The sequence below is a fragment of the Astatotilapia calliptera genome, chromosome 6, assembly GCF_900246225.1.
Source record: "Astatotilapia calliptera chromosome 6, fAstCal1.2, whole genome shotgun sequence".
In the NCBI taxonomy this organism is placed as follows: Eukaryota; Metazoa; Chordata; class Actinopteri; order Cichliformes; family Cichlidae; genus Astatotilapia; species Astatotilapia calliptera.
The window spans coordinates 13,517,077-13,524,409 of record NC_039307.1 but is presented as its reverse complement, the minus strand read 5'-3'; the positions used below and the strand labels follow the sequence as shown (position 1 = coordinate 13,524,409).

The 7,333-nt window shown below is 38.1% G+C and overlaps 1 long non-coding RNA gene across 1 annotated transcript; it reads right to left on the bottom strand.

Annotated features, from left to right (window-relative positions):
* Positions 1 to 1,162: 1,162 nt before the first annotated feature.
* LOC113023254 (uncharacterized) lies at positions 1,163 to 1,410 on the bottom strand. Its single transcript, XR_003272529.1, has 2 exons — positions 1,372 to 1,410; positions 1,163 to 1,293 (listed from the first exon to the last, which is right to left on the bottom strand). It is a non-coding gene; the product is annotated as an uncharacterized LOC113023254 (long non-coding RNA).
* Between the last annotated feature and the right edge of the window lie 5,923 nt (positions 1,411 to 7,333).

The window sequence follows — 7,333 nt, the reverse complement described above, 5'->3', positions numbered from 1 at the left end:
AGCTGTAGAGGTACGCTTCATGTACTTATCAACATGCAGTTTAGAGGCTTGCATTAGAGTGCTTTGGTACTTGGGCCTCTTTTATTTAGCACGGTTATACCATTGTGTATTTAGCTATATAAATATGCTCAAGAGTCTATTGTATGTTTGTCATGCAATTAAAAATTCAAAAATATAATTTTTAAATCAGTAACTTTGCAAATTTAGAGGAAATGTTTTTGGATAACAAATGTGTCACATTTTCAACAGGGTTTGAATAATCAACGTTAACACAGAGACATTTATGCGCTGGGTATAACAGACATCCTTACCTTGGAGCAGAGAAACACGGTGTATTGTTGCTTTTCTCTATTGTATAAGCAGCGCCCGACTGTCAGAAACGCTCTGTGCGGGTAGCAAAGTCGGATCTGACGCACATCCAGGAATCCGTGTGAAAGAAAGGTCTCGCTGCAGCTAGGCTCTCAGGATAGTCAGGCTTTTATTTATATTTGCATTCTGGTGCGTTAAAGCAGCCTCTGTGTCCCGCTTGGATCCTCATTCCGAAAATTCAGATATTTAAATAAAATGGTGAATTGGCTAGTGATGAGGAGCCACTTAGATCCGTAAAATGAGGTTTGATTAAATTAAACTCTTATGAACAGCTATGAACTCTACCTCTCTGCTGATGTGTTCCAAACAAGCAATGTTTTCTACACGTCCAAACTGTGTGCTAACTACCTCACACCGCTGTGTCTGGGATCCGAAAAAATAAAAAGTTAAAACGCTATACCTTGGGGGGGAATTGTGAAGTGCTGAGGAAACTACTGTGTGTCTGGTGGGGTGTTTTTATATAGGTGGACTTGGTTTCAGTTGGCCTCTGACATGATAAGATAAAATAAAGGAAACTGATTGTAATGGAACTACAGTGCTGGGATGCTCTTGATAAGGCAGCCTCTTTTATTGTTTTATGACTTGTTTTGCTGACTGTTGAGGGCCTAACTGTAACCAACTCTGTCTAACTGTTGCAGAGTTAAGAATCTGTAGTTTTTAGAAGTAACACAAGAAAAGTTTATTTCTAAAGGAATACCTGTTGTTTGTGGTGCTCTATTTAAAACTATTAGTGTCATGAACCGAAGTTCAGCGCACAAGCTGGACCCAGAAGCAGAGCCAACACACACAGGAGTACGAGAAAATAAACTTTATTTTAACTGAAGGTGTCCCGGGAGGGTAGAAGGAAAACACGCGTGAAACTCGAGAAACCAAGGGACCGGGAGATGAGTCGCGCAGGAACGCCGAAAACGGGACTGTGGGAGGCTGCAACAGAAAAAAGGACAAGAATTATTGGGGCGCGGGGAAATAGCAGCATACTTGGGGGAAGAGTATGAGTCTTACGGTGACAGCGGGGCCGTGGGAGCCGGAGGGAGGGGTGAGGGTCCGCGCTAAATTTGCAAAGTTACTGATTTAAAAATTATATTTTTGAATTTTTAATTGCATGACAAACATACAATAGACTCTTGAGCATATTTATATAGCTAAATACACAATGGTATAACCGTGCTAAATAAAAGAGGCCCAAGTACCAAAGCACTCTAATGCAAGCCTCTAAACTGCATGTTGATAAGTACATGAAGCGTACCTCTACAGCTGAAAACAGATTGTATCCATACTTTGAGGATCTGCTGAATTGTTTTTAATGGCACTTTTTTTTTTTTTTTTTGATGAACTGCAGATGATGATGAATTCCTCTTTATTGTAGAAACAGTCCCTAAGCTGTTGTTGCTCATACTTACTGAGTTCCCTAGCTACTTCCTTACTATGTCAGTAAACTTTTTGAAAAGGAAGCTGCTGTAGATTTAAAGAAAAAACCTTAATTGAAGCAAAGGCAAAAAAATTGGAATGAATTTTATGTGACTGTAAAGCCAACAATAAGTGAAAATCCAAAAACGCCTCCAATCCTAATGATCTTCCCCCCCTCTCTCTCTCTCTCTCTCTGTGTGTGTGTCCTCACAGAAGGAAGGTCACGACAGGAGCTTTTTTCAATCAATTTTTTACAAGAAGTGTAGCTCATACAATGGTATAAATGTATTATTTGCGATACTTTATAAATATGAACCTCTAAAGATTTTGAGTTCGTGCACATTGTGAATCAAGAATCTAAATATTTGTATCACAATGATTTCTATAAAAGCATTTTGTTTATGGGGATAATGTGACAAATCTTTTGTGACCCTATTAATGATCAATGGTGATTAAAGAGGAACCCTGGCTCTGGACATTTTCATGACAAGTGACAGCGCTGACAACTACTAACGAGAGAACATGTTTTATCATCATAAACACGGTGATAAGACGCATCGTTAAAGTGTCACTTCAGTAATGTTGACTCATGTTTTTTAATAGATGACTTAAAACACTAAACTCTAATTTCTGTGGTTATTTTAAGTTTACAGAATATAACATGTGGTAAGACGACGAGTTTTACTTCTCATGTTATGTGTATCTATTTATCATGTATGCTACTTTGCTCTGTGGACTGTAAAATGTTTCATTGTGTTCATGAAATAAACCAGACTTTCACCGTCTGCATCTTTTACTGTTTTTCTGCTTTTGTTCACTCCAAGTTTGACAAAACCTACAGATATCCAGAGTTAACTCACTAACAATGGGGAGCAGTCTCAGTGTATTTAGCTGCTTTTTCCCTGAACACAACCAATCGAGAGAAACGCCTGTAGGCCTCACTTTGGTCATTTTGAACGCTGAAGGAGATTTGTTCAATAGACACCTTATACTAGTGTTTCCTGCACTTAATCCATCACTACTATGTTCTATATAAATCCAGATTCCTTTTATAGTTTGCAGTGAAATTTGTTAAACCGTTGCTTAATGGGACAGAAGTACAAGTCGCTCTTTACTAACACATTTGTAGATGAGTTTAATGCTGAACAACACAGCTAGCAGTCTCACACACTCTTTAGGTTTTTCAAGTTATGTGTGTAAGGGTTTAGTCTATCAAACCTTACCCTTTTCTCCTCAGTATCACAATAGTATGACTCCCAAAGTACGGCTCAGTAAACAACCTATGACTCTAAAGCCAGAACAGAAAGATACAGTTGGAAGATGAATGATTGCGTTTTTATGATGCGTAGTAAAACGACCCCCTCTTCTTCTTCTCTGTGTTGTTCTTGTGTGTGTGTGTGTGTGTGTGTGTGTGTGTGTGTGTGTGTGTGTGTGTGTGTGTGTGTCTTAGAAGTCAAATAATACATTAGCCATACTTAAAAAAACATCTGAATTTCATTTAGAACTGAGATTCTAAGTTGTAAGCAGAAATCTTATGCACAGCCAGAAACATGTTTCCCCACTTTCACAATGCTGAGGTGCCAAATCCACAACCCCTCAACAAATGGTTTATTACACGCGGGTGTGAAGGGCAAGCTTTACTTACACAGCCTCACACACAGTAGATTTTTAAAGTTTTTTTGGGTACAGGGGTTTAGCCACAGATGCAACATCCACTTTTGATAAAGATCAAAAGTGACTAACACCTGTTTATTTCTTAAGAAATTAAGCATCTTTATTAAGCTCTTATTTATACATGTCTACACATTAATAGACACCGTGTGCTCTGAGACATTATAGTCTTCTACTTCTGCTTCCATCGGTTTGCATTTTAAACTCCCAACCTTTCAGGTTGTTATGAACGGCTTATATTTCTAACATTTTGTGATGTAAAAGTGAACCATGTTTTTTTTTTTTTTTAATTTTCTGTTTGATGGAAGGACTTAAGACACGAGTTATTTAAACAATTCTAAATGACAGTGTGATGGCCATAGTACTTTATGTGGGCCAAATGTGTTAAGGATAATGTTTATCAATGTAAAATTGCAAAGAACCTTTGAATAGATTATAACATTTTGTAAACAGTTACCTCAGAAGCTGTACTGGTAGATCTATGTATGTAAGGTAAAACTTTCCACAGTACTTCCACTTAAGTAGCTAAACACATAAAGTCACCCTTACCAATAATCCACTGCTCCTTGAAAAAAAGTAGCACAAACAGACGACTGACTGAGCAATGATAAGTAGAGCTACCCGAGGCCGAGACTCAAGCAGAAGAAAATTAAAAGTTGTTGTTTTTGTGGCACGAAAAATTAAAGAAAGTATGTTTAATAATTCAACAAGACCCGCACCTTCAACACATGTACATTCAAATTTTGGAACAGGCTCATCATTGCTGCTGTTCAATAGTTTTTATCCGTTTGAAAAAGTCATTTTACGGCTTTAATGTTTCCAGCTGATAAGGAGAATGAGTGCGTTTCAAATGTGCGTCCAAAGGCTTTAAACATCTGCTTTGTCTGTAACGACAGTATCAAACTACAGAGCATTGTTTTTACTAAAATTCAACATTTTCCGATGAAAATTTGGCTACTTTTTTTTTTCTTTACTGTAACACCCACCTCAATGCCATTTTTAGGATATTCTTGGTGATCACATTTTTTCATATTTATGCTTTTGGCACTGAGGGTATCTAATACGCATGTTGTCACTGTGTTTGTACTACCAGCTGTGAGGACTCTGCTTTTGCTTTGAGCAGTCTGTTTTTATTTTGTCTCGTGAGTGTGTGTGTTTTTCAAACGAGATCCTCGTCAGTTTGATTTTGTTACCACAAACTTTGTGTGAAGTTCACAACAGAGGTAAAGAGATTTAAACACCCCAGTTTAAGGAGGCAGGCAGGGGTTGAACCAGCTGCACAGGACAGGTGAAGCAGAGAGTGTCCGGGGAGATGTGCAACAGAAGCAGAGGGAACATTTTACAAGATGATAAATGGCAGATTTAGATGATTAAGGATTTGTTGACAAGATTAAAAGACACGTCCGTCAGAGTTCAACAACATTACAGTTTGATTAAATAAAAAAGTTTTTAGACTACACAAGGTTCATTTTCTCCTCTGATAGTAATCATATTAAACATGTCAAGAAAGAAAGAGTATAAAGAAAATAGTAAATGTGTGTCTAATTAAACTCTTCCTGTGAGCCTTACATCATCCTTTAATATGTTTGGTGTTACAAACTTGAAGAAGCACAGAAAAGATCATCAGACATTAATCTAATCAGTTTGCAGCCTTCATTCGTATTGAAAAGTTGAAATCTTCCCTGCTAGACCCAAGTGCAGCGTTTAACACCGTCGGCCATAACATTTTATTACAGCTATTATTAAATGGAGAGTCCTCTTCACACACTGAGGTTAATTATGAAGCTCCACAGGCTTCTGTGCAAAGACCAGTTCTGTTTACATTATACGTGCTTTAGAAGACCTAGCATACCACAGGTCAGCTCAGCAACATTTCGACTTTGGCTTGTTTTTTCTGGTTAACGTTAATTACGTAATTTAGAATTAAAGTTTAGTGTTTTTAGCATTTAGGATGGCCGTGGCGAGTAACTCAAGTGCTGTAAACATTTCATGAAACCTCATCAAAAGTTATCTGAGTTGGAAGGGTGGCTGTTAATAAGCCATTCTTAAGGAAGGAGAACAGAGAAAAATAAGGCTGAGGTGTGCCAAATTACACAAGAAATTGACTGGAAAAAGAAATCAGCTGTAATATGTCTTATGGAGTAATGAATCCAAATTTGAAATATGCATGGAAGAGGTCCGAAGAGAGATACAACAGTGAATGTCTATAGCCGTCTTTAACACAGCGTGGATACTCTACCGTGCTTTGAGGCTGGATTTCAGCCAGTGTTGTTGGAGCTCTTATCCAAATTAATCAAATTATGAATGTAGAAAAGTTCCACCAGATTTTGATCGACCATGTAATACCACGTAGTGTCTGATTGGCTTCAACTTCATTTTTCAGTACGACAATGATCGCAAACATACTGCCAATGTAGTCAAAGTATGCCTGGATGAAACAACGCATCAGTCATGGATTGATCTCTCCAGGGTTCGAACCTCAAGATAATCGAAGCAGTGTGGGATCATCTTGACAGAAAACAAAACAAAAGGCAGCCAGCATCCAAAGAAGAGTCTCGGATGTCTTTCAAGAAGCCTGCAGAACTAAGAAATTACAAGAAAGCTTACCTATTAGAGTTTAAGCTGTGTTGAAGAATGAAAGGCAGCTTTAACTGGACAAAAGGGGAAAAAAAATCCCACATTGACAGCTAACTCAAGAGACAAAAAGCATTAGAACTCAAGTCATTACCTTACTTAAGGATAAATAAGTTAATTAATTACATTAATGCATAAGCAGAAAATAACCTACAGTAACTGCTTTGCGATATGGAAGTGCAAAAGACAACTGAAAGGGAGGATAGTTTCTATATATGTGGTTTCTATTAAGGGACAGAGGAACGATAAGAAATCAAGGACAAGGAGTGTGGTGTAGATAAGTGAGGAAATCCGATCATTACTACAAATTTAGTTGAAATTTAAATATTTTAACTATGGTGCCTCCTGTGAGGGCTGTCTGTTTTCCACATTCTGCAACGGTAAAATACGACTTAGAGGCGGATATTTGTTTTACTTTATGGGCAACAGTTGTTGACAAAACTTGACTCTGAGAAAAAAAAACTCTTTCCCACAGAGGGGAATAAACTTATTCGAATATGAGCTTTTTTCCCCGCTAAGACTTGTTTTATGGGGAGATGTACGAAATTATTTACCGGGTTACAAGCAACGATAATATCGGATGTTGACTCCTCAGCGTCATCATTTTCTATCTATTGAGAAATCCCATTGTAAAAGTAATGAAGAAAAAAACTATTCTGCCGTCTCACTCCTCCTTGACCCGCAGTGTGTGTGTGTGTGTGTGTGTGTGTGTGTGTGTGTGTGTGTGTGTGTGTGTGTGTGTGTGTGTGTGTGTGTGTGTGTGTGTGTGTGTGATCGGCGGCGTTGTTTGAACGGAATGCTGACATAATATTCACGGATTCTTCCTCGCGATTGGTAGAACTGTCACAGTAGGGGCTGAGTAGATATCGACTCCCCTCCCGTTTCTTCTCTCATTTTATCCTAGTCTAGCGAAGCATCTGTTTTTCGCATCTTTCTCTTGACAATACCAATAGTTAGAGAGGGTTGTTTTTTTTTTTGTTTTTTTTGATTGCCTTCTTGCGAACGCCGTCTGTTTTCCACATTCTGCAACGGTAAAATATGACTTTGAGACGGGTATTTGTTTTACCAAATGGGCAACAGTTGTCTGACCTTGTTCTTACTGTTGACAAAACTCGCCTCATGGTTGACTCTGAGAAAAAAACTCTTTCCCACAGAGGGGAATAAACTTATTCGAATATGAGCTTTTTTCCACTAAGACTTGTTTTATGGGGAGATGTACGAAATTATTTACCGGGTTACAAGCAATGATAAT